The sequence below is a fragment of the Falco rusticolus genome, chromosome 7, assembly GCF_015220075.1.
Source record: "Falco rusticolus isolate bFalRus1 chromosome 7, bFalRus1.pri, whole genome shotgun sequence".
Lineage (NCBI taxonomy): Eukaryota > Metazoa > Chordata > Aves > Falconiformes > Falconidae > Falco > Falco rusticolus.
The window spans coordinates 22,182,174-22,209,435 of NC_051193.1; the positions used below are offsets into that span (position 1 = coordinate 22,182,174).

The following is a 27,262-nucleotide window of genomic DNA, read 5'->3' on the forward strand; positions in this document are numbered from 1 at the left end:
GTTTGTTGTACAGAGCTGGCTGAAAGCAATTCCATTGCAAACTCTGCAATATCATTAAACGCTCCCATCGAGTGCAGCGTGTCCCACCTAAGCTTGTTGCAGACCCTCCCACCTGAGCACGTGTAGCAGTGTGAGCTTGTTCTCAGAATGTTGTTCTACAGAATGTATCTTCTTGTGCTGATCGGGGATTAGAGAGATGTCCGAAGAAGAGAATGAAGGAAACATTTAAAAGGAGGATAGAAGCTGTATTCCTATGGGTCTTCTTGGTATACTGAGCTGAAATCTAGATTCAGGATGCAAAGTAATCATAGTAGTAAGTTACGGAGAAGAGCTTTGAAGGGAAGTGGGAATCTGCTTTTGGATATAGTTTGGGAACTGTATCAGGTCGTGCTGAATGTTCTTTGCAGTGTCCTGTGAGTGGCTGCATAGACCATGTTTCTCCACCCTGTCCTTAAACCAGACTTTTTTTATAGGGATGGGAATTGTAGCAGGGATTCAGCCTCTGAAGATGATGCTGAAAACATCTGTGCCTGATAATATTGCATTGTTCATATACTTGTAATTATTTACTGTCTTGTAGTGTTTTAAGAAAATAATAAAAAAAGACAGGTAGGTGAAGGAACTAAGAACTGAAAGAAGTCACACACTACAGAACATCTAAATTAGTACCAGCTAAAAATGGCCATGTAATGCCTTTATTGTGTGCAAGGAACATAAGTTCTGAAGCACGGAACATACATCATAGGACTAAACTTCCAAATGTCTTGCGGGGACGGGACTGTTCCCCTGTTTATAGCTCAGAATACTAAGCTATTAGCAGATTTGTTTAGCAGGGTTGATACAGTAATGTGGTTGAGAATGCCAACAGGGTTAAAATGACTCCATGCTTTACATAATGGACCACGTATTTTGATTTGATTTTGGTTTTTAGAGCAATGCTTGGCTAACAACAATAAGAAAAAACCCAAAACAACACAATAAAAAACCTCCTAAAAAATAAATTTAAAAAACCACAAAACCCAGTATAGGAAAACGCACAAAAATCCAGAGTAAATATGTGGGCAGAAATATTTTCCGCATTCAAAAGTTGTGGTATAAGAAGATTCAGGAATTTATCCTTGTAGCCTCAGTGAGTCTGTGGTGCAAATGCTACTGAACTAAACTACATTATCACCAAGACTTTTGAGAATGCAGAGTACCTAGGAAATACCTATAAAGTGCAAAACTGTAGTTTACCTCTAATTCACAGTTGTAGAATTCTGCAGTGGGATTAAGAAAGCATATTCTACATCAGCACTTTTCTTTATTCAGTCTTGTTGTTCTATAAACAACATCACTAGCACCTGAAGCAAAAACACTTCATAGAAATGTGGCTACAGCTAAGAAAAAAAGAAGGGGAGGGGTCAGGGGGCTTATGCTTAAAAATACATCAAATATTCAGAAAGCTCTGTTGGATTTTGTGTAAACTTCCAGAATTAGGTGCTTTATGCACTCGTTGCTCCTGCCCTACAATAGGTTAAGCAGGTTAGTAGGTAGGCTGGTGCTGTAAAGAAATGCAGGGCTCGGACTGCTGGTTTGCTGACTGGGCTTTTGGGCAGCCAGTTCCACTCTGACTGCATTCCAGGAAGGGAGGACAATAGAATAAACAAACAGTGGTGACTAGTTTTTAGGCTCTCTTTAGCTCCCATTGGTAAGTAAAAAAATAGACGGCTACTTCAGCAGTAATTAACCCAGTTGAAAAAGGAATGTTCTTTCCACAGTCACGTTTGTTCAAGCTAGTCTTAAAATGTCAGAGTATAAGCAAGTTTTGTTTTTCTCAGACTCCACAAGATACATTCAGTGTTTCACTGTTAAATATTCAGATAACTGAAAATCTGCTATTTTAAATGAAATTGTGATTTTGAAACATGGTATTCTACCCATTAGGTTGCTCTGGTAGTATGTGCATATGCATTGTTTGTTCCTTCCCTTGATGTAAAATGTTAGGAGTGTGGTTCTTTCACCTCTTTCCTTCCCAGTCACATTTCTGAATAAACATTTACATGAGTAGATAGACCCTCCTGGCACACTACAAAAAATAAATTTCTAGTTCACCATATTTGGTTTATAGGTTGAAAACAAGATCCATTTTTAATTTTTTTTTAAAAGCACAATTCTGTTATTGAACTCTATCTGAAAAGAGCAGATTTCAAAGCAGTTTCCCAACCATTTATATCACAATGATGCTAAACGAATGGCAGTTATTGAATTGGAAGATTTATGTGGGGGCCTTATGTGGGTGTGACAAGAAAGAAGCATATTGGCGTGGTCACTTCATTCTCTGCTGCATCAGATTCTGTTGTCCCCTTGTTGTGGTACGTTCTTCAGACACGCTTTTTTTTTTTTTTTTATACAAACCTTTGGACTTGTATAGTGTCAACCTTAATTGACGAAGGCTCTGAGCAGAGGTGAAAATGCTTCCAGCCTAGTGCTTGGTGCTCTCAGAACTTGGGGATTTGAAAGGGCTTCTGACACCTTTGTCAACAAAGGACTGAAAATGAAGAAAGGTATCAATGTTGCAAGTGACTGACATATCTCACAATCGCATTTGAAACAAATTTTAGAATTTTAAAATATGTGCAAGTATGGAGACGTTAAATAGTAGTTTCCAGGAAGCAGAAGGGCTGGTGAGTTCATGGGCTGTACTGAACAGGACTTGGGCATGTTACTGTAATACAAATGTGTGCATTACGGATAAATGCCCATACGCTGGTACAGCCGCCTAAGGGAATGCATTAGATATGCATTCTGTGCACTGAACTTGCTTTTATCCTGACCTTAAACTTATCAGAAAATGCAGGGTGGTGGCACACCTTTTAATTAAAATTAATTGTACATTATTTGTGCATTACTGGAGACATGGTAGATGTTGAAAATTTGAATGAATATGGATTAGGGGTCTAAATTTCAAGGTATCATACTACTACAATGCCAGTTTCAATGGAGGTGATGCATTGGTTGCTGAAATAATTGTCCTAACGTAGACTGCATTTACTCTGACCTGCAGTAAATCTGTTAACCTGCAGTTAATAGTTGTGTCAGCATAGAGCTGATGTTGCTTAAAAGTCCACTTAAAGGAAAAAAAATCACTTTCATAATGAACCCAGACCTGAAAAACATCCTGATGAATTTATTCTATCAGAAATCTTTTTGCCAGCTTTGATTGGTGAAAATTTACGAGAATTCTTTTGTTGCTGTAGGCGTTTCTCAGCTAAGAGGCATTCCTTCTTCTGTAGCTGTGTACATGTGTGACTTCATTCTTTAACTTCCTGGTCTTTCTAAATGAATACATAAACTAGTTTCGAATTTGGATAGCTGTTGTGGATCAGAACTTCACCTGAATTTTTTAGTTGCAGTAAGGGAGTGCTCCAAGAGATCTCAAAGTGGGATAGAAGCCTTCCATAACCAGCCTGTGTGCAAGGAGCGTACACAGGACCTTGCTAGCAGGAAGATCTAGGCCATCTTCTGTTTACCCAGGTGTATTACTGTGCCTGGAAAAATGATCGGTCTTTTAAACTTTGAGGTGATGGAAGAGAAGGTGGTGTTTTTTTCTGTGGGGGTCAGGGAGGGTGGAGTGGGAGCTGATTGCAGTTTATCAAAATAAATTGCAATTTATTTTGATGTTCAAACTGATTTGCCCATCCTCAGGAGATGAGTATTAAACCTGTGTGCTATATTGGCTTTTGTTTGGAGTAAAAGCTAACAAATGATCCTAAGAATCATAAAGAAAACAAAGTCTAAAAAACAAAGCATAAAACCACCCAAACAACAAAGCCCACCTCCTCAAAACAACCAATACCTTGAAATAGAGTTCTGTCATCTTTTAAAAGCAAACCAGAGTTATTAAATCTATTTTTGTGCAATCATACTCTCGGAAGGGAGATCATTGTGAAGGGAAATTGCCCAGAGAGGCTTGTGCTGTGCTGTTTTCTACCAAGTTGCTCCACACAGAGACCATAAAGCACAGAAAGGCACAGTTAATGCAAAGTGGACATCTTTGAGAGGTCAATGTGTTTATTTAATTTCTGTTTACACCCAGATTTGTGCTGCAAGTATTTTGTCAAGTGACTAGACAATTTCAAGGTATACTCAGAGTTCATTTATTATGAGCTTTTAAGAGTGAGTGATGTGGAAGCCTGGATTGAATTTTATTTTCTTGAACATAAAGCTATTCTCTTTGGCAATGCAAATTCCCGCTCCCAAAAAGAAAAGGAAACTTATAACTTCCTGAGTTGCTTCCTTTCCAGTGTGTTGGCAGAAGGTACTTTAAAACCAGAAATTAAGGGACTGGGGATAAGGAAGTAACTTGTTTGTATCTTGTGTTACAGACCTGGTTACTGGAAGCATTCCACATGGTCAAGCAGCACTTCCAGACAGGCTTATTTTCTATTAAATGAAGTTTAATTTTGAGGTAAGGTTCTGTTTAATTTTCTTTGTTATGCATATAATGACATAAAAATCCTACAGTAATTAAAAACTTTTGTTTGCTGCCTGATGTATTAGTGTAATGTTTTCTTTAGAGAATGCATGAAAAGTATACAGCTGTGGCTGTGTTTGTGAGGAGAGAAATCAAGCTGAAAAAGAAAAGCGATGCATGAATATTCAAGCTCCAAGTAAACATTGAAATTAACAGCCAGGAGACTAACCTGACCATTACAGCTATTGACTATTTTTAAACAGTTTCCAGGGAGACTGGGGAATATGATCATATAATGAATGAGTTCTCTAAGCCTCAGCAGAAAGGGCCATGCCTTTCATTGGTATGAGAACAAATAGCTCAGAAGATGACTTAACTTTGTTTCATCTTAGTACATGTAAGAGAGCTGACAAAAAGAACAAGAAAAAATCACTGCTGGAATAACTTCACAGATACATTACCATTACTGTACTGTAATGCTTTGAGAAGAGAATGTCACAGAGCAGTAAGACTGGCTCTGGGCAAAATGTTGATAAATCTTGTTCCTGATTCTTCTTCTCTGGAGTTACTTTGACCTTGTACGCATTACTGTTCTAAACCTGTCTCTGGCTTTGACTGCTCATCTGGAAATGGTGCTTGTAATACTAAAAGGTCGCTAATGGAATTTTGTCCTGCTATTTTCCATGTTTGAAAAATGTCTTCAGTGAACTTCCAAAGCAGCCTATAATTAAAGCAGCATGTCAGTTTATATCAGATATGTCTAAGTACAAGGTTAAATGAAGTAAAATCACCAAAAAGTAAATAGTTATTTAGGATATGCACTTCATCATAGGTGCAAATCTTAAGAGAAGGCTAGATGGTTACCTACATTGTTTTGTTCTTGTTATTACCCAGCTAGAGCTAAATATTTACAGAGCATTCTTATAATCCATCCAGCCTGTCAGCAAGACCCTTGGAACTATTGTATTTTTAAGAACTAACACTGCATTAAGTTCTCTTTTGCAATGTCTCTGTTTTCCTCATTTCACTGATGCTGCTGTCAGATCAGTTATCAATTGTGGTATGAAATAACCTGGCTAAAGATCTTAATTAGCTTTTGATTTTAGAAATTCCTAAAAAAAGTATTATCTCTTTGTGTAGTTAGACTTACTGTGTATGGCTGTACAACTGATTGAACTGGATTGGTAACTACTTGCTTGTCAGACTAAACAGGTGCTTTTGGGACTGTTGTTGGTTTCTTAACTGTGAAAGATTCCCCCAAGAAATGGGGGGTTTCCCTCCCTTCTGTCAGCAATGTCAGTGCTGCTGGGCATTGTGTAGGTAAGTGAGCAGTGGGAGAGTAAACTTGTACTCAGGAAATTCAGTGACTTCTTCACATGGGATATTGGTTAACTGATGGAACAATATCCCAGTAGTAGCAGAAAGTAACCATAGTCACTAGTGAAATCACCACCAGTGAAGAATCTGAATAGTAAGGAATGCTTCAAGCCTTTGTCATGCGTACACTAGAAGGAAAACAAAAGCTAAAATTTCTGAAAAGTCTTTACATCTGCTTTAAATGTTATGTGATTGTCTTTGCAGAAATTCCATTCATTAGAAGGCTTTTTGAGAGTTAATGGCATGTGTTTACTTGGCATTTACTAACACAAAAATGGCCAAGGAAGCTGATTTTTGCCTCTTTGCCATGATTCAGGGGTTTTTCTGCATCAGGTAGTTCAGATACTGAGACATGAGAAACTTGATGTTGAGGAAAACTTGTCCTTATACAACTTTAATAGGGTGGCTCGCTTGTCAATACGGAATGAATTTGGAAAGCTACTTGTGTTGTTGCTTTTGAGTAGATTGGCTAGCAGTTCTCTGAGAAGAAAATCTTAATGCTTCTTAATTTAGTTAAAAGCCATATCAGATTGTAAAGCAGCAGAGGCAAACAAAATGTTTGCACTGGATGGTAAGCAAAATAAAACCTATCTTTTTAAAAAAAGGAGAGAAGAAAAAAAAGCAGTGTGTGTGCTGAATTGTTCTTACTTTTTCTTTCATAAGGGAAAACATTCTAAAATACTGTTATAGGAAAATGTACCTCCATGTCCTAATCCATATTAGACAACATTAGTTCTTAAAGGAAAAAACCCACCCAAAACCAAAACCATGTTTTGCTTGGGGATTAGCTCACCAGAGTATGCTGTTTACTTCTATGAAACTGAAAAAAATGAAGTCACATTTATTTTAGTATGTTTTACCATTTCTCTTATTTTAATAGTTGTGCTAGTTGAATAACTTCTTTTAAAGCAATACTGATACTGTGATGCATGAAATGCTTATGGACTTACTCCAAGGGTGAATATTGAGTGTCAGCATGTAACTTCTGCTGCAGCCCTTACAGTTATATAGGGCAAGCAGATCACAGTTAGGTCTTGTGCTACAAGAATTCTGGAGTGTTGCTCCCTTCGTTCTGAGGTTTTGTTCAGTTTGGATTTTTTGATGGTGACGCATGGATGGTGGTGGTTTAAACTAACCAATTAAAAAATAAGTCTTCGTAAACCACACTGTCACCAATGGTGAGCTGGTTTTAAGTAACCACCCTCTATCACTGCATCAAGGGGATTTCCATGCACTGCATGTGTTTGAATATTCAAAATCATCACCCCAAGATGGAAGCTTTTTAATTCGCTTCTGTTCTGTGGACCAAAACTTTCAAAAAAGGCTTTGTGGAGTTTGTAAGTACAAGAACATGCAAATATGTACGATTTTAGTTCTGGGACACATGGACAAAAGATGAAAATAGTCAAAAGGCTATGAATGACTGACTGGAAGCACTGGAAGAAAGTGCTCAAGTGAAAATACATTAAAATTGGTTTATTGTTAAAATAACTTCTGTGAGACACCTTTATCTTTTTTCGTATGTGATCCAAACAAGAAATCACAACTTTTTACTGATACTGTTATTTAGGGGGAATAAATAATCAGGTCACAAGTTTTCTAGCTCTCTTCAGGGTGAATGAAAAATTCTGTTTAATCTTGTAACTTTCATTAAAATAGCAGTGCATAACTAACTTCTCTTAACTCCTCTAAGTTTCCAGTGTTATGATTATTGAGGCTTAGCAAAATGTAAGCTTTGTCTTGAATGTGAGAAAGTCTTAAGTAATTTAAACTTGGTTTCACGTTCTCAGGAAAAGCATTGAGTGAACACCTAGTAGAAGGTGGCATTGTTGAAGGCCTGTGCTGGTTCTGACGGAGTAGGTGGGGAGGGAGAGTCTCAGGGGGAAGATGGTTCAGGCAAAGCAAATCCGTGGCAGCATCCGAGTCTTCCTGAACAGTGTCCTAAACCCAAGCAGGGTGTTCCTTGCAGGGGTTATTAATCATGTCACTTAAACATTGAAGTTGCACTTCCAGCAGCTGCTGTAACACACCTTCCTCAAGGAGCGGGCGCTCCAGTGAAGACCAGCTGTGACACAGCACATAATAAGCAAGTAGGAGAATGCAATAAAACTGAGCTTCCTGCTAAAGCTGGATAATTTCCAGATATATTTTAATATCTGGCTTTCTTGGTGATTTTTCAATATTTAATTTCAGTATTTTAGTGCTTTTATTCCCCCTCATTTTAAATGACATGTATATTTTATACTGAGTGAACAGGATGTAAATAGAACTTGAAACTGTGAAGAAATCTGTTTTGATGTTTTAATGTGAAATATGGAGTGGATTGGGAAATAATGATTGTCGTAGGCAAGAAAAGTGTTACACAAGAAAACATTTCACTCCTGTCTCACCTAGTTGTTACAGTAGGGTGCATCTAAGAGGGAAAGGATTGGAGCTGCACAAGCAAATAAAATACAACAGCATAAAAGGATTTTTTTCCTGTAACAGAACATCTCTGTGTAAGAGTAAGAGGGATGTGGAAGGCTTGAAAAAGTAGGTCAATTAATCTCATGTTTATGAGTAAGAATTCTAGTGTAGGTTTAATTGTGTAGTGCTGAGTGAATGCTGTACATCATCCAGGTACATAGTATAAGATTTAGCACAATGCTTAATTCTAAATATGTTTAGATAAATACCTTGTAAAAATCAGTGATTCATGGCATTTCTTTTATTAACTGTGGTAGTAGTCCCCCCACCCCTCAAAAAAACCCCCAAACCACCAGTGCCACAAGTATCAGCAATTGTACTGAAGTTTAACTTTAAATTTTCCCATTGAAAATTTTCTCTATATTCTTCTGCTGCTAGTCCATGGATAGGAATACTTCAGATTTTTGGAGTATTGCATTATTAATCAGACTGTATATGTATAATTCAATATGAGCAATCCAATGAGCATTCCTTTGCAACTGGAGTTGATTAATGATACTGAGCCTGCAGTAACTATAAGGAGGTTATATTTTAAATGTTTGATGCATGTTGTTGAGATCTTTAAATTTACAGCTGAAGTTGTCAGCCATTCAGTCAGTGACGATGGTGCAGGGAGGAAGAGCAGGAGGGCCGCTTTGACCTTGAGTGCACTCGGTGCATGAGACAACGTATTAGGGAATTGTGTACGTGCCTCAGTCCCTTTCCAATGGGAAACTTTCTCAGTGATAGGCAAGACTTAAAAGCCAAGATGATTTTTAGGGATGTACATGTATATGTGCTATCATAAATGCACATACAGGTATGCTGTGTTTATGTAACATCAGTGTGTTTGTATGTACAAACCTAAAAATACAAATAGTAGATCAAAGCCAAGTAGTGCTTCTGAAATTGAGAGTTGGTGTATCATTAAACGTGTTATCTACTGTGTCAGTCGCTTTAATACTTTTTTGCTAACATACATGTTTTTAAAAATAAAGCTGAGTTCTTTAACAGTTTGATTGTGAACACGCTGTGTGTTTCTACAGTTGTGGTTTATTTGTTCCTTTTCAGGTGGTAGTAGACACCAAAATAGTTAACAGATCTTTATTAAATATTGGCATAACCTCTTGTCCATATACATTGTGCTTTGTTTTTGCTATAGAAAACAGTGTGCTTTGCACCGTGTGCAGAAGATAACCTGATGAGATCAGATAAAGATGGATGGATATGGATTTCTATTTAGAAATACACCCCTCCTTGTGTCTTTGAAGTATGAAGTTAGGAGGATGATGTTATAATATACTCTAGTTTCAAGTACAACTCTCTTGATATTTCACAACATTAATAGCACCTTAGGTTTAGGAATTCTGTTGGTCTTATTGTTCTTCTCAGCCAAAAACAATTTTCAAAACTCATTTAAACACTTAAAAGAAAATAAACAGAAAATGTAAGATAGATATGACATAGGACCTTGTGAACAGTCTTCTGTTTCTCAGAAGAGAAGTGCTGGTTCCCGACAAGGCCCATTTGCTGGGTGGCAAGTTGAGCCAAATCTCACAACAAACAAAATTCCCTGATTCTGTAGCTACTTGGAGCTGGCGAGGTTTTACACAGCGATAGAAAGAATGAACCTCCCCACACAGCTGTCCCCTATAATGTTATTTATCCAATTGTCATCTTAATTTCTGTCTTAACTTTTATGGATTTATTTTGGAAGTGCCTCAAACTCCTCGTGGAAGTCAGCAGTAAAAATGAAAGTTTTGGCACAGGAGTAAGACCTGGGAACACCCTAGAAATTATATAAAAAAGGAAACTAAATCAATTGGCTGTGTGATGTTGTCTGCAGAACTTAACACTGAGCTCTCCTCTGAAACTGGGAAATGAGAAATGTGAATTATAATGGAATGAAAAATACATGTTCAGCTGTTGGTTTTAGGTCTTTTAAATAAGTTGCTGTGAAGTCATTTTGTTGTGATTTTTGCCTTTAAGGATGTGGTCTGAGAGGGAGGTACTTTCAGGCTGTGTATTTAGAATCATTGGTGAATCTGAAATTTCTAACTGGGAAATCTTATTGCCCTACTTATTGTAGCCTTCCTTAGCATAAGATGATATTAATGGAAAAATCTGTTCACAAATAGAAATCCTACAGGGAGAATAAGTCAGTGTCTGTCCCTGATTTGCAGCTCGGATGCTTGAATTGCAGGACTACTTCTGCAGAAGCACTTCTGACAATCTGCGGCTTTCCCACCTAAATAGCCATTAAGTAAAAAAATCTTTAGTCTTGCAGAGGGCTACTTGGTGAGTGTCTCCTAGGTAGCTGTCAAAGGTTGATCCCAGCTGAAACAAGTGGAAGCCCTAGCTGGAACTTCATGTCTTTGGGTAGAAAATTATATTTGTAGTTGCAAATTGGATCTCAGGTTGATTTCCCTTTAATTGCTGTCTACAATCAATGGAAGCAGTGATGATGACACATTATTTTTCCCACCTGCACTGGGAAAACAAGCTTCTCTCCTTTTTATGCAACTACTTTTTTATTGCCCTCTGGTCTTTTTGTCTACATTGCAGAGGGTGGTGGCTTAAATCTTTGAGGAGGCAGTATATAGTGCAGAATACTGGAATGAAATTGGAGTGATGTGTAATGGTCCAAGATGGTGTTGATTCCTTTGTGGTTCCTGTTTGATCTATGAATTTTCCTGCTAAACTGCTTTCTCCATCGATGTCATTGATGATCAGCTGAGGTGGAGGAGGGCCTGGTAGACCATTTTATTCTGACTTAAGAGCCCGAGTTTTCTGGAGGGACTGTTTCTGTGGAGAATGCACTCATTAATCCCCTTCTGGATAGCACAGTGACAGTGGCAACTGGAATTCAAGGCATTTTGTACCTGTTACAAACACTAGCCTAACAGCCTGTCTTTTCAGTTGTGTACGTGCAAGTGTGTCTGTGTGTGTTCGTACACATCTGTTCATATATGCATGTATGCCTATGTGTGTAGGAGTAGAATGAGTTTGAGACTGTAGAATGAGAATTTATTCCATATATAGCACATATCTAGTGGTTTTGGGTTCTGCTGAGTAATGCATTTTAAGACCCTTACGAGAGCTAATCATTACGAGACACAAGAATCATCTGGTGTTTTAGGTACCTCTGGAAACAGGCTTTGCTAAGAAAAATAATGGAATATCTGAATTCAGGCTCAACCATTTGAAGCCTGCCAAGCTGTCTTTGAGCTTTTCCATAAGATCACTGCCAGAGCCTGTTTCATGAGCACATTTGATGTAGGAGGAGGTTTGACCTTAGATTAGCACGCAGTTGGCAGTGTGCTAGGCTAAGTATAATCTAATTGACATGTAATGTTTGCGCACGCTGTTACACCCTGATAAAAATTCAGCAGTGTTTTATGATCTCTTCCTTTCTGTCTCTGTTGTAGGAGTAGCAGCTGCTTTGGGGCTCGATTGTGGTCTCTTCAGACATTTAGGTTTTCCTCAAGCTTAAACACGTTCAGAAATTTTCATAAGGATTACACCAGCTTTTAATTTCCTTCCTTTCTTATCCCGTAGTTGTGAGGTTTTTACCTTGGGGGTATGGAGTACTCTTGGAGCTGGAGTGCAATGAATGCTATGGTGCTTCCTTCAGACATTCATTAATGTACATTAGCTTTCTCATGTCTACATCTCTGTGTTCTCCTGTTTTGTGGCTGTGACAGAGATGCTGATTTGACAGGTGCAAGTGCAGTCCTTGCTCAGCTTTTTAGTTTTCAATAGTTTCGGTGATTCTGGTAGTCACTGGGCATTCTGCAGTCTGTTACAACAGGTCTTGTTCCGTTCTTTGGCTACTCTTTTTTCCACATGATTTACTCAAAGTTCTTTTGACTAGACATTCCCTGTTTCTTTCTTCTGTTGAAAAAGTGCTCTTATTTATCAAAAAACACAGAAAAGCCTGATGTTTCTACCAGAAATTTGGTGTTTAAAGAAAATCCTTACAACAGGTATTCAGCCTTTGAGGCGGCATGAAATGGTTAAGTATTGAGACACTGGTTTTCCTTCTCTTCTTCCTCCTCTGTTCAGTTGCTAGCATCAGTAAATCAAATGATCATGCACTAAGCTCATTCGAGCTTGCTGCAATACCATCTGCAACTCCATTTGTATTCTAGATATTGTAAACCATGGTTGGTAACTGTATTCATAGTAAATCTCAAGTAGGTGATGGAGGTTGAAAGAGCAGGAAAAGCTTTTTTTAGTAGCTATTTAAATGTGTTGGAAGGAGATCGCATGATTTGCTGTTTTTCGATTTGACATGTTTTATGAATGCATCGTTTGATCCTAGACTGTGTGTAAACTGTTACAAATACTTCCCCAGCATTTGCCAGGTTATGAGGAAGTTATCACAGTTCTGTGTGACCACCTTTCTAGCGGGGGATGTAGGTTAGATTGGTATTGCTGTCTTTGCTGACATGCAAATTTTTTGTTGATTTTTACTATTTTCTGTAAACTCTGTTATCTCTGTGATGTGAAAATTCGTAAAGAATGAGGTTTTATACAGAAATTGGATTAATCTCATATTGATTCCAAATTGTGATTGCTTGTAGGCAAAAATTGTCTGGATAATACTGTAGTAGATGGGATTGAGACCAGAGTATTTAAGAGGTAGAAACATAACTGCATTAATTATAATTTAAATTCAAGTAGTGATTGGCTTTGTTTTGAATTCTCCAATAAATATTATTAGGTGGAAAGATAAGTGTGCTAAAGTATTCACTGCAGTGAACTACATGATGCTAATGGGGAAAAAAAAAGCTGTTAAACTTTTTGACTTGATATGGATTGTTTTATTTCCTCTTATTTCTTTTCTGTACTTTTTTTTTTTTTTTGAAACGTGATTTGGTCTGATAGTGAGGGAATAAGAGAGTAATAGCTCAAGTTTTGAAAAACAGTTCATATACCCAGGTATTCTAATTGACTTAAGCCAAGTGTGCAGTGTCTTGGCTTCTAACATCCCACACTTTGTTGCAAGAATCAGTCCAGCAGTGTGTGGGGTAGTTCCGATGGATGTGGCTATGTAAAGTAAAGGTTGAAGAAATGCCATTAGTGAATCATTCTGGTGGTCTTGCCTGACAGTTTGATCCTTGACAACCTGCCTCTTCATGGAACTTCCAACAGGCAGAGAGGAATTGCATGGGCTAGTTCCCATTGTTCGCTCCATGTCTTTTCAGGATTGTTTTTGCAAGGGTCTCTCTGGCCAGTCCTTTCCAGTGAATTGCCATGGTCCTTTGTTGCTAAAAACTCCATGCTATGACTCCCGTCTCAGGCCTCTTCAATAACGTTCTGCACAGAAAAAAGTTGCATTGGGTTGAGTCAGTAGGATCGCTGGTTTTGTCCAATTGTTTTTGCAGGGAGAAATGAATGTGAAATTTCAACACTGGTAACACTCTGCCTAAGTGACACCAAAAATGTATCTCTGAGTCTGAAACGTGTCTCTGGGAAGCGCTTAGTGGGTTTTTTCCATTTTGACTCCAGGCCCATAACCATATGTTCTGGTTCATATTAGGAATACAACAGGGAATTACTTTGCTTGCAACAAATTCTGTTAGAAGTACTGCTGCCAGCTTGGTTGGTAGGTTGATGTTGACTCTTTTGCAGTTTTAACCTTTGGGCTTTTTTTGTCTTACCCTAATTTGGGCTTTTGTCAGCTGGGTAATTTTACTCATGTTTCCTTTGGTGTGTGCTTCGTTCTGTTTCAAGGCGACATGTCCATGATGACAGCAGAGTTTTGTGTACACAACAAGTTTTAATTTAAAATATCTGAGAGTTGCTGGAAAACAACAATGGTACTTGATGTTAGGCACAGTAAGAGGTGCTTGAATATTAAAGCAAAACTCGACTCTATAAAATGTTATTATGTACAGGTCAGAGAATCAAATACCTAAAGTATTAGAAACCTTAGTAGTTCAACCCTGTCATAGTTGACTGTACCATATGGCTTCTTATATGCTTTCTAATACTGTCTGATTCTTATTATGATTCTCCTTAATCCTGTATTAGCATGTGGTAGTTTCTTGAATGACCGCATCATATTTACCTCAGTAAGCCCTAAGATTTTGTGTTTACTGCACATAGTTACCTATTCTTAGTTTCTATTAATTGTTTCTATTACTTTCGATTAACCTGTCACAGTAGGCTATCAGCACAATATGTTGTTCTTTACTTTTGCAGCAATGTTTTATTGTTGGAACTGTAGTAAGTATCTGACTTGTACAAAGGGCACATAGTGGCAGGGTTTAACAAGAAGACAGGACCCATCAGTACCTGATGCTGTTTGTGTTCAGGCAGATGTAATGTGTTATGGAGGTTAGTGTTAGGTTGCATGCTGAGCATTTGGGATGGGAGGGCTTCGTACTGATATAACAAGTTCTGGACTTACATCCTGGTAGGAAAGACAGATAGCATTCAGTATCCCCTTAACTGCCTTTTTTTTAATTTATTTGTTTGTTTGTTTTTTAATCACTGTCTCAAGGGAAAAGACACTATGGGAATGAATGTTTCCTATGACAGTGATTTTGCTATCATTTGTATCACTGACAACCTCAGTAGATGCTGAAGGTTTAAGTAAAAATAGTAGCTCAAGCACTTGAATTTATATTGAACTATACAGTTTTAAAGTTCACTTCATCTTTTGATATATGGCTGTTTTAACATAGGATGAGCTTTAGCACACTCTGTGTACTTAAACAGAGAAAATTTGGGTTAGCTTGCCTGAAGAGTGGCTATAACTTTCTGACTAGGACCTGCTTTGCTTAATACAAATGACAGTCAGCCTCTAAACCCTCATCCTAAATTTTCACTAAATGACTGAGCTCTTTGCCGAGCATCCTGCTTTCCAAATAGGCCTGCAAGAAATAATGGTTTTCCAAATCGGGAATCCCTTTGCCTTCATCCTCAATTTGTGAAGCTTCTGAATGAGCAGATGAGGTTCATCATGGAGGTGATGGTTTGGTTGTCAGTGACTACCAGTTCTGTGTAGTCCTCCCTCAAGTTCTTCTGGGCTTAGTAAACAGGTGGAGTGCCAACTTGCTGGGTTACAGTTGCATTCATTCAAATACCATTTTTAAATGTTTACTTTTTTCCCTCCCTCACCTCCTATTTCAGTGAACTGTTTTAAATGATGGTGTTAACCGATTGCTGGGATAAATGGATGAAAGCCTACTGAAACCAGTTTCAGTGCCTGTTAAATCCTCCATTTCAGATCAAATCGGTGATGGCTGAGAGAACTATTCCACATAAACCCCATGATGGGACTGGCAAAAAATAATTTTACTTGAGCCTCACTAATTTCGTTGTTTTGTGTAGCAAAGGCTGTTTCTGAAGATTTGTCTACTCCATCAAGTTCTGGATCATAATGCTGATCAAAATGATCAGTATGGACTTATTTCAGTGGCTAAGTGGCTTTTATTTTATTCAGTACTTCAACTTCCATAGTGAATAAAGAATGTTGTTTTTAAAGCTTGTGAGAAACTTGAGCGGACCATTAGTTGCCTTCATGTTCCCTAAGGTAGGTAATTGAGTGACGTATGTGTGAAGTAACTGCTGACTGCCATTCTCCTTCAAGAAAATGATCAAAAAGTTCCAGGACAGCATCAGGTGATGTTCAGGAGGGTGGGAGGAAAGCATCAGAAGAATCCTCATGTATTTTACCATGATATTGTATCTGGAACTTAAAAATACTGTTTCTGGACCTGAAGAAAAAGATTCATTCATTTTCTTTTGAATGGGCAGAGTATATTACTGCACAAAACTCATAACATATTCTAAGCTCTGCCTATGCATGTCACTTAAAAAATAAAAAAATAAGGAAATGCAGAGTAATACTTAGACCACAGTAGGTCAGCCCAAGAGGTTGTATCCTGGCTGTGTCATTTAATGACTAAATTAACAACTCTGACTAGTTTATTACATCCTACTTTGGGGCATTTGCCAAGAATGGCAGGCATAGTTCAGACCTTTGAGTGGTTTTGAATTGATTCAGTAAAAAAAAGCATTGAAGTGAGTGTGATCAAAGGTTGTAACATGGACATAAAGACTTAAAAATTGTCCTTCAAAACTTTCTAACATTTCAGCAGTTGAAAAGGGTATGCATATGCAGAACTGTGCAAGCCTGAATTTAACAGCCCACTTGGTAGTTCAACCTATTACTGTTGTTAGTATGATTTAGGATCTGTGGGTGAAATGCTTCAAATAATCAAATCTCCTGCTTTGGAAAATCAGTTTCTATCAGCTTAACTCTTCAACAGAAAAGAAAGTATTGTTCTTCATTTATTCTTCTTATCCTATAATTTACCTATGTGCTCTTACATCATCAGAAATCAGAAATTATATTGGAAGCTGTGTAAGTATATATCCCACTGTAAGCAAGTTACAGCTCTTGTGATGGCACTAGATTAACCTTACAAGCAGTATTCTGGTTTAAAAAAATAAAGACAAACACCCCTAACAACAAACCCCTCAAAAAACCCCAAAACAACAACAGCAAAAACCCCACCAAAAAAAAAAAAAGTAGTCTTCTGTACCTCAGATACTGGTTTTAATTATACTCCTGGAATATGTTAACATCTTTACTACCATCTTCCTGAGGACTCTTTTAAAAGAGCTCCTCTCTACTTCAGGAACATTTAATTTGGAGAGGAACCTAGAAAAAAGATGTTGATTCGCTTTTGATTCCTACAGAAACTCATGTTCTGTTTTCAGCTTTCTCCTGCAGTGTTCTTGCAAACTAAAAACAAAAGCCTTGGAAGCCCCAAGCTCAGCTTCTGTTATCCAACAGCTGGTTCAGCTCTGGTTGGAAAATGAGATTCCTCCTGTAGTCCCTTGTAATTCGTACTTCCTTTTGAAGATACATGCGAGTAAGTTAGTTTGCAAATATGCCTTTTGACTTAAAAAGCAAACTGTAGTTGAATTGCTAATAAGCTGACTGTCCTATAAACAACTCTTAATTAGAATCAAATATTTTGGTCTCTTGCATAATTCTGCTTGGGGGTACTTCCCTGCTGGGTTCTTAGCAAAATAGATGCTGTTCCTCTACAGCTATAACGTGTGAACTGAGAACAACATGATTAGTGCTTACTAAGAATTAAAGCCTGCTTTCACAGTAGCCTTTCAAAGCTTGCCCTAGTTCACCTTCATTTTACTGGGTTTTTTTTTCAGGTGGTTTGTTTTTAAGATTCAGTATTGCACGCTACAGATAAATGCTGTGAATTTTTCCTGATACTCTTGAAGGTTTTAACTGTAAACTTGTTTATCAGGATGTGTGCTGTGCGTATGCAGGCATTGTGGTTGAGTCCAGCATTTCTCGGGGCAGGGGGGCATATGAGAGGTCTTGCACTTTAATTGTCTGTGCACATTTAGAAACAGAAGATAAATGCTGTTTTGTGCTGTACAGTGTTAAGTTCCTTGTATTATAACTGATGGAAGGAAGGACTATGCTTTTTTTGCTTGCTTGTTCAAGCTTCAAGCGTTCTGACTAGGCACCCCAGACAGCATGCAGTGCCTGAGCTTGTCAGGCTCCTTTTGGACTCCCTAAGTTGGTATCTTTGTACTCATTGCCTTTAGAACATCATTTAGAACATCAGCTTATAATCTATTCATTTACTGCTCTTGCCTTTGTCTTTGAACTAATTAGAGGGAAACTTGAGGGTTTGGGGTTTTTTTCTCCTTTCCAGCCACCAGAAGAGTGCATACTGCTCCCTTCTCAACTCACTGACAAGATGCAATTTCCAGTCCAGTGTTTACAAGCGTGACACTTGCACACCAGTGATAGTTATTGCTGAAGCACCTCTTCACGCAGTTCTTGGTGCCATGGCAAAGCAGCTGACCAGCGGTGACATGTTCAGTGTCTTGTCCATCAACGAGTGGATGATGAGGGCCTTGCTATGACATATGTCCATATGTTTCAGGCATACAACCCACAGATGATCATTCAGCTCCTATACAGTGTTGTGTTGGAGAATCAGCCTAGTGTTCCAAGAAGGCATATTAGTAGCACCCCTTAAGCACCCTTGAGAGCCTTGTGGTATAAACGAGTTACAAATTGACAGCAGTGGAGCACTAAAGAGAGGGTGATCTTCCCTGGAAAGAAGCAGTGTGACCTTTTATATGTTAAGCACATAAGATGTCAACTAGTTTAAGTGCCACTGTGGGTATGTAGTAATATGTGTGTTGTTATTCTCCATGCCTGTGCAATCATCTGCCCACTTGCCTGCCTTGTGGTCTCATCATCCTTAGTTCTGAAGGATGATGCTTTCATTTACATTCATAATTCTGGAAGTACCATATGTAGCTGTCAGTACAGCTGGGTTTGTATTTTTGAGTGCCTTTTGCTTAAGGAGGTCTTACTGGGCTGGGCACCAGTCCACTAAAGAAGTATTTGGTATTTTGGAGTAGAATTAGGCGTTCAGCAGTGGGGAAAACAGACAACGTAATGTGTCCTGATTTCCTGATGCCCTGGGACAGCAGTTGGGTGGGGGGAGTACTGAAAAGAATAGAGAACTTCTGTCCCACTGGATTTTCTTACAAAGTTAATCTAGTATAAAAATACGTAACTTTGCCTATACTAACATGTACACATGCAGGCTCTTAGACTGTGACAGTCTCATGACCTAGATTTGTGTTTGCTCAAGCCTGAATGAACCAGTTAAGAAATATCTCCAGGGAGACAGACCTCTACTAAATCATCGCAGAGCTTTGCTTTTAACCATAGCACCGGCAGTGGCAACTTTCCTTTAGCTGGTTGGGCGTAGTCCGTGGTTGACAGTGTCAGTGTTAGCTGTTCCACGTTTGCCTAGTTTAGCAATGCAGATATTTTTGGATTGTGTTCTACTTCAAACGCTGTATTGGCAAGGGTGTGAAATGGAAGGCAAAGAAGTGTTCATATCCTCATAGCATTAAGCAGAGAGAATATTAAGCTGAGACTCTGCGTTCTCTGCTTAGCAGTGCAGCTCAAAGTACACAGATAATGTCATGGCCCCATCAGCTGTCAGACGTCGCAGACGTTGGGGTAGGAGTGTACAGGGTAAGCCAGGTGGGTATGTGAGTGATCAAGGAGGTCAGTGTTCACTAACCGGTCTCCCCTCTAAATCTCATTTCTCCTATGTATCTGATAAGCCATTCTGCTGTTTTACTGTATACTTTTAGCTTGATGATAGTTGATTCCTGTTGGAATTATGTCATGCAGACTTGTCCTTGTCAATATTTGAAGACACAGCCTTTTAGCCTGGGTTACATGTCTCTTGAAAGCCCTTGTAAAATCCTTCTCAAGATAACTGTCTCTTGTACAGCAGCTGATGAGGCAGTTGTAATGTCAATGCCACCTTCCCAGTCTAGCAGAGCTGGACTCTCAGGTACGATATAATTTCTTGGGGAATCTTTTCTGGAGTCTTTGTAATTGCCATTTTATTGTGCTAGTTAATCTGAGCAAGGTATAGTGGAACAGACATGTTCTGTACGTTACCCAAGACTCACATCCATAGTATTGATTTGACTGTAAACTTTTAAAGTAGCGCAGAGTTGGATCCCTCACTGATTCAGAACCCACCCAGTGAGCCTTGCAAAAGTCACACAAGCTTTTTAACTAGGGCAAACCTGAACATTATCAGTATGGGTGTCATCCACCTTAACGCTTTTAACACAGACAAATTCAGAAAGAGCAGACAACTCATTATTCCATACTGTTACAGAAGGCTTTGTAAGGAGCTGGTTAGGAAAGCCATTTGTGGGAGCAGCAGAGTAGTTTAGCACCAGCCAAGGGATTCTCAGATTCCTTGGTGGTGCTGTTTAGTTTCCTGTAGATTCTCCTCACGGTCAGAAGACCGAGAAGTTTCCCACTAGAGCAGAAGCCTACAGCTTGGGTCACTCATATCCCTCTTTGTAATGTGGGTGAGGTACTTGCTGGACAAAAAATACCCAGTGAGGTACCTCTCTGAAGCGTGGAACAAATAGAACAGGCTGGCCTTGATTTCTGGAGTGACTGGGGTAAAACCGTGAGCAAATTTTGATACATTAAAACTTCCTTTGGTCTAGAAATATTTTCTGCAAGAGATGAATGGTGTTGAGTTTTTTTCTTAAATTGGCTTGCAAATGACTGGACAGGCTGCTCCGTAGGACCTTGAACATTTCCATGAACTCTTTTTGTGCACAGGCTAAGAAGAAAGTGTGTGTACTGTACAAAGGAGGAAGACATTATGGAGAAAAGGGACTATAGATACCAGTTTCACTTTTTTTTATTGTTAACGAAAATACTTTGGCCGTGGAGTAGCACAAACAAATTAGTAGTGATACAGCAGCAGTGCATATCTATTACTGTGGTGAAAGTGATTTGGGAAATCTTTGGTGCGTCGTCATGAGTTTAAAAAAGTCCACCAATTTCAGCACTGTTAAAAGCCAACTATTGAGAATATTTTAGTGTTATCTCATACTGCAAGTAATGGTAGTTGATGTTTCTAGGAAATCTGTACTTTTGTCATTGTCTTTTGATGCTGTGTTGCTTAATTAATTGGTAGGCAGACTGAGCCAGCAACTACACGAAGTGTTGTAAAATGTCAGATCTAGTCATCCAGATTTAGTAACAATGCATGGACATAATATGGCAGCCAGAATTAGATGGTGCATTTTCTGTAAACTGCTTTTTAGTAGTTTTCATACAAACTACTCCAGTAAATACAAAGGACCTAAGCATTTGTCAGGATGTGCCAATCCTTCATGTGCTGAATTTTCTGCATTCAGGAAGAATTTCAGGAGGAGGGAGAGAGGTACTGTTGATGCTAGTCACCTGTTGGGAGGGGAATAGAAAGAAGACCTGGGGGGAACCTGAAAGAAGTAAGTTTCTTATCCCACAGGTTCATTTTCCTGTTATTTATAGGGGGTGGGGGGTGTTGCACTAGGAGCCTGAATAAAGAACATCTGTAACCATGCAGATTTATACATACTTACAGCCGAGTACCACTGAGTACTGCAGCGCTACAGGTTTGGCATTACTGAACCATGACGTTAATTTTTGCCCATATAGTTAAAGTTCCAGATGCACTTTTCTGGTTTTATTATTTACTGATTTTACTCAATAGTATAGTTACTCCAACAGTATTGGTATTGCCTCAGTTCAAATGCTAGCTAGGTTGCCTGTGCCATGTGGTACAGAATGTGGTGCTTCTGCTGAACAGAGCATGGGGCCATTAATCATTCTTGAATGTTTATCTGAAAAATAAATTTCCTGCTGACTGTGTGGTTATATTGATGTCCTTCAACAGGGGACAGCCAAGCTGTATGGAAGAAGGAAGCGGGAGAGTAAATCTGTGCAAAAACTATTCACTTCTTACTGTGGTAGCACCGATAGTGTGTGTAGAAAATACTGTTCGAACTGTTGAAGGAAAAGGTGCAGGAGGAAATGAGTACGTTACTCAGATCTGGAGGTTCTGCTAAGTGTTGGTTGGTTCTGTTTTGCTCCTCTTGAATGATACCAGGAGGAAAAGCAATTTTAAATGAACTCCCAGTGGAAATTAAGGGTGGATGTCCTTTGACATGGACCTTTTTCCTGTTAATTTGGGGATATTTCTCAAACAAATATATTTATGGTTTTGATTTATTAGTTTATGATTTGCTGTCCATAGTTACCTTTGATTTCTGGCCTGTTTTGTTTCAAACAAATTAATGGAATTTTACAGATTTATTTTATTTCAAGGAAAATAGAATGTTCAGATCTATAAATATTTCTAACTTATTTCAGCAAAGAACATTTTTTTTTTCTATTTAATGTTCAAACTGTTTCACTGAAAATGCCTGCTTTACAAGAGGTAAAGAGATGTTTAGTTTTGTAGATATTGGTCTCTAGAATGTCAAAATTTCTTTTAATGAAGAGAATTTATGGAAGAACAATAGTTTAACTGTTCATTGAGTATGTATGTGCTTCTAAGCCCATAGCTATTGTAATTTAGCAGTAACAACATCCTGGCTCTAGTTGCTGTGAGTGTGTCTACACAGGGAGCTTTTGGGCAGGATACAGGAACGTCAGCTGAGCTGAAGTAAGGCAGTGCAAATGGGAGCACAGGTGCTGCTGCGAGCTTTATCCTCCCAAGGGACGGTGGCCAGAGGCTGGAACAGTGACTGTTCTTTACCAAGTGTTGCTCCTGCTGCTCTGCTGGAGAGTACCTACTGCCTTGGGTGTCCTGGCAAATCATGTGTATGATCACTCCATAACTAATTCTGTCAAAAAATAAGGGAATGATTCTTCAAAAAATGTAATGGTCAAAACACCCCCACCCTCCAAAAAAAAAGTGTCAGAATTGGTTGAGAAAGTGATTATGCAAACAGAAACACTGGCAGTTGTGGGAGGGATGTTAACTTCTGGAGCTGAAGGGGAGCCGGTTGTTGCTGTGGTTATGCTGTTGCTGAACTGCAGGCAGAATGGCAGGCGTTCCTCCAAGTTGGACTTAATTTACTCTGAAGAACCTTAATATTGCCTCATGTTTACATCTTACTTTTCAGCACTTGATAATATCTTGGGGTTTATACGTTTGAAATGTTTTTGCTTGTTTGCTTTGTTGGCAAGGTATCTCCTTGAGCACAGACCTGCTCATTGTAATTCAAGCACTGGTTATAGACTTGGTTTGTTGGGATTGCCGAGAACCTGGGCAGCATGATGGGTCAACTTGATGTCTTGACGTACACACTCTTGATACACACCTGCAGGCACTGGGTGATCTCACTGATGACCTGTGTGGTTGTTTTTAAAAGCTTAGAGGTACTGCTACCTTCCCCTGTCAGATCCATAATTTGTTACTTCAGTCTGTAGCCTTGCCAGGATAGACCAGTCACAGTCCGATTTAGAAATTACCTACTTCGTTACTCGCAGAGCATTAGACTTAGTACCAGGCAAACCATTTCTTCCAAAACCCTCTTAATTTCCAGGAACCCCTTGACTTTTGGTCAGCCATTCCAGAGACTGAGTGATACTGGGGAGCAAAAAGAGTCCATTGCCTGCACAGAAAAATATTTAAATGTGGTGTGAATCAATGCATAGAAGACAAAGGGAATATGGAAGGTATTTTTTCCTTTTTTCTCTGTGATCTCGGCCCTTTATCCTGACCAAGTTCTTAGTTCTTTTGAGAAAAAACAGCTGTCTTATTTTGGCTGTTACCCAGGGGATGGAAACTGCTTATCCTGGTTATTACTGAAAGCCAAGTGGGAAGGTTTGAAGCCTGAGGGTAATCTGGGGGAGGCAGATGAAAACCCTTCTCTGATGTTTGAGAACATGGTGTTGGAGGGAGCTGATAACTCATGGGCTTTTTTCATAAGCTCATATTTGAATAAAGCATCCTTTGGTGTCTATGAAACCAAGAGTGCTGAGTTGAAGGAGACCAGACCGCTGATTTATTTAAGTCCTTCCTCCTTTAAAGAGTTGAATTTGCCCCTGAAAAGAAGGAGACACAATTGGGAGGACACAGTAACAGGTTCCCAATTTGTAAAAAATGTATTAGAGATGACAAGGATCAATTTTCCATGTCTGTTTATGTAGGGAAGGAAAAAAGGTTCTTTTGCAGAGTGGAAGACCTAGGTTGAAAACTTGGGTGGGTAGGAGGGAACCACTGGAAATGTAGAAGTAGTAAAAAGAAAAAAATGGAGCAGCTTCCCTGGGGATGTTGTGGACTCCATTTCAGTGGAGCCTTGTCAGAATGGATTGAATGACCATCTGGCTGGGACAGCGCAGGGATGCCTCACTGCAACGCAAGGGGCTGGGCTAGACTGTCTCTTGAGGTTCCTTCTGACACGGTTTTATGGTTTCTGTGGTGCATGATCACAAAGTGAAAATATTAACAAGTGGAAAAACTACTTAATGTATTTCAAAAGAACTTTTTGCCCCTAAATTTTAAGAAATGGGGCCTCTGCTTGTTTTTAAATTTCTCAAGTGTGTGCCACAATGCTGCACTGGCCAAGCTGCTTTCAAGTTCTGACTTTGTTCTGGATCTTAAAGGTGAGATCAGGTTTACCTGAATGCTCTGGTTTGCTAAATTTCTTCTAACCTAGTAAAAGCAGCAGTACAAACTGCAAAATCACATAATTTTATCAAATTTTATATATTACAAAATTTACAAAATAATATAAAATTACAAAATAATTTTATCAGAGTATTTTAATACACATTTTATTTTTCCAATTAAAGTTTCATGGTCAGTCTTCATGAGCAGTTTTTTCTTTGCCCCTTTTTCTACATTCATAAAGGGAGGTTAGACACTGGACTGAATTAGGATGTTCCTTGATATTAAGTTAGTGCCCTTTTTTAAAATCCATTTTTGAGTGTTACTTATAAAAGTCAATTAAAAGATTAAGTAGATTTTTCTGTTTGCAAGTAACTGTATCTATATCTATTTTCATGCCATAACCTTGTGACTCTTCACCTTAAAAGAGGATGTTATTTTCTGAAATATTGAAAGGTTTGGTTATAAGTAGGAAGTATAATATTACATCACCATAACTTACACGGGACCCACTGCCGTCAGTGTTGGTAATACAGGATTTGTATGGCATTAAATTTTCAAGTCAGGTGCTAATTTATGACTGTTCAGTCACTTGTCTAGTATGCCATACCAGAAAGCAGTCATACGTTTCATTACACACACAGGTTTTTCAGGTGGACCGTGTTTTCTACCTTAAAACGTTTCGTTTGGTCTTTCTGAAGGTGCTGCAGTTGTGCCTGTGGCAACTGTATTATGTTCACTTTGCTTTCATGTCAGAGAATACAGATTCAATCATCTGTATTACACCTTCATATGTCAGCAGAAAAGAGGAGGCATCTTTTAATGCCTCTGCTCAAGTTACTTTTTGAAAAGATGGTGGTGGTTATATTTTTTCTGAATGACCAAAGTCATTCATGCCAAAGGTTAAAACTGAAGCTTGTTCATGGGAAAGTGAATAGAAGGTCAGTATCCATTTTTCCTCTTAATAGACAAGATAGACGAAGTCTGAAGATGTGATGTGTGTGGCTTGCAAGTGTTACCTTAAGGTGCAATAGGAAGCAAAGAGGAGAGGAAAGCTTTTTCTAGAATTTACCTGGTCACTGGTTTCACTTTGTATCATTTCTTCCTTTTAAGAGGAGTAGAGAATAGGGGAGAGCGGGAGTTCAGAGGGTTGTGTTACAATGGCCCTGCTTCAACACGCTGAGCAGACGGGGAGGGAGCAGGAGTTGTGGCTCACCTTACCGCACTGGAAGGTGACAGCCAGGTTCCAGAGGTCACCTCTGAATTAGAACTGCCTTCTGAGCAGCTTGGTCACACTTGTCTAAGCTGATCTGTCTCTTTTCCAGCTGGTTGTTGTGCCACCTTTTTTTTTTTTTTTTTTTTTTTTTTGACAATGCATATAAGCCCACATGAACATAGTTATTCTTCTGAGGACCATTCTGGATGGTGAAAAACTGTTCCAGTCTCTGGTTTCTTTGGATATTTTTGTTTTTGTAATGCTCTGAGGTTTGCTTATGTATAAATTATAGAAGTGCTAAACTGAACTCTATTATGGTGAATCTCTGTGTAATACTGCAGAGATTTATTTTTTGTCTTTCGTTTATTTTGTGCTGCTGCTGCTGCTATACTGAGCAATTACTTCTGAAGCATAAAGTCCTTTTGGATGGGTTTTATGAACTAGTATTTGGTAGTAGGGGTAGATCTTCATGTGTGTATCAGACCTCTGCCTAGAATGAGTGGTTGCAAATACAGGTTGTTTTGTTATCGGACACGGATAGATTAGGAAAGCACTGAGGTGTGTATATTAACATTCCAGGTATGGTTTTTGCTCATTCACCCCTTTGCCTTTGTCGGATAGTCTTATCATATTTCATACTGGTAGTGAGTGGTCTTGGAACTACTGAAAAAAAACCCTGAAGTAGGATGATTTGCTTTTGAGAGGCAGATGGATGGGCTGCCGCAAAAATCTGAGGGAGGATATCTTAGAGCCAAAGCTGTTCCTAAACGTTATCAGTAGAGAAATGATTTGTTTGCTGTCTGTGCCTTGGAGAAGGGATGCAGTCACTGGGCTCATTGCATCTATGTGTTGATGAAATGTAAATGGTGGCTCCTTCCTATTCCTTAAAGTCATTTTTGCCAAGCAGTACTGAGTATCTGGGATGCACAACTGGGGTTTAAATTTTTGTTTTAACTATTGGAATTTGTCCTGCTCAAATGATTGTCAGCGCTGGTAGTCCACAGAATCTCACATCCTCCTATTTAAAATAGGCATACATGAATTTATGCCGAAAGGATTTGGGGATTCTAGTAGATTCTGTATTTATGCAGAAAGGACTTCAGTTCTGAGAAGTTCTTGGAGATCACTGTGGAAAGTCTAATGATGGAAGAGCGGTTTGGAGTGTTATGACAGCAAGGGGAGACACTTGAGACAAAACCCAGGCTATCTACAAAAAGAAAACAAAAAGCATCTGTAGCTTCCTGTTTCTGTAGACAAATGCTGTCATATTCAGTGAAGGTTCTGAAACAGATTGAAAAATAACTCATTCTTGGAGCTCTGGGTAGCTGCGCAACAGAATAAAAACATGTATCAGGTCTGTGAGGAGACTTGAAAAAAACCAGCGTGGTATTGCACAATTTAGAATCTTCAGCTTTCCTTGAAGCAGTTACTTAAAGCTGTTAGTTACCAGCTAATCTAATTGTCTAATAAAAAAGATGTGAGAGAAAAATAATTTTCTGTCAGTAGTAAATATGTTGGCAATATACCTAATAATTGTATTGTTTTCCTATGCACCATTTTGACATACCTTAGACAAAGTTTAAGTATGTGTACACGTTTTGAAAATGAATTTTCAATCTACCAAGAAAATAGGTGTTTTGGATAGTTTCTAGCTTGATGATGCTAATGAGACTTTATATAAAACTGCATTTGAATACCTATAATTCTACTGAACTAAATTTATTTTTTTTAATGAAAGTTAAGCTTATTAAAGCA

At 38.7% G+C, this 27,262-nt stretch overlaps 1 protein-coding gene across 6 annotated transcripts in view; it reads left to right on the forward strand.

Moving 5' to 3' along the window:
* The window catches only part of TLN2 (talin 2), a 202,930-nt gene that overhangs the window by 58,735 nt on the left and 116,933 nt on the right, over positions 1-27,262 (forward strand). For 4 of the 6 annotated variants that reach the window (XM_037396159.1, XM_037396157.1, XM_037396160.1 and 1 more), the window contains one exon: positions 4,368-4,450. The exons of 1 other annotated variant lie outside the window; for it this stretch is intronic. The gene's annotated coding sequence lies outside the window, so the exon portion shown is untranslated. Of the gene's footprint in view, positions 1-4,367; positions 4,451-23,340; positions 23,358-27,262 lie in introns of those variants that run through there. One more of the 6 variants, XM_037396158.1, reaches the window with a different exon arrangement.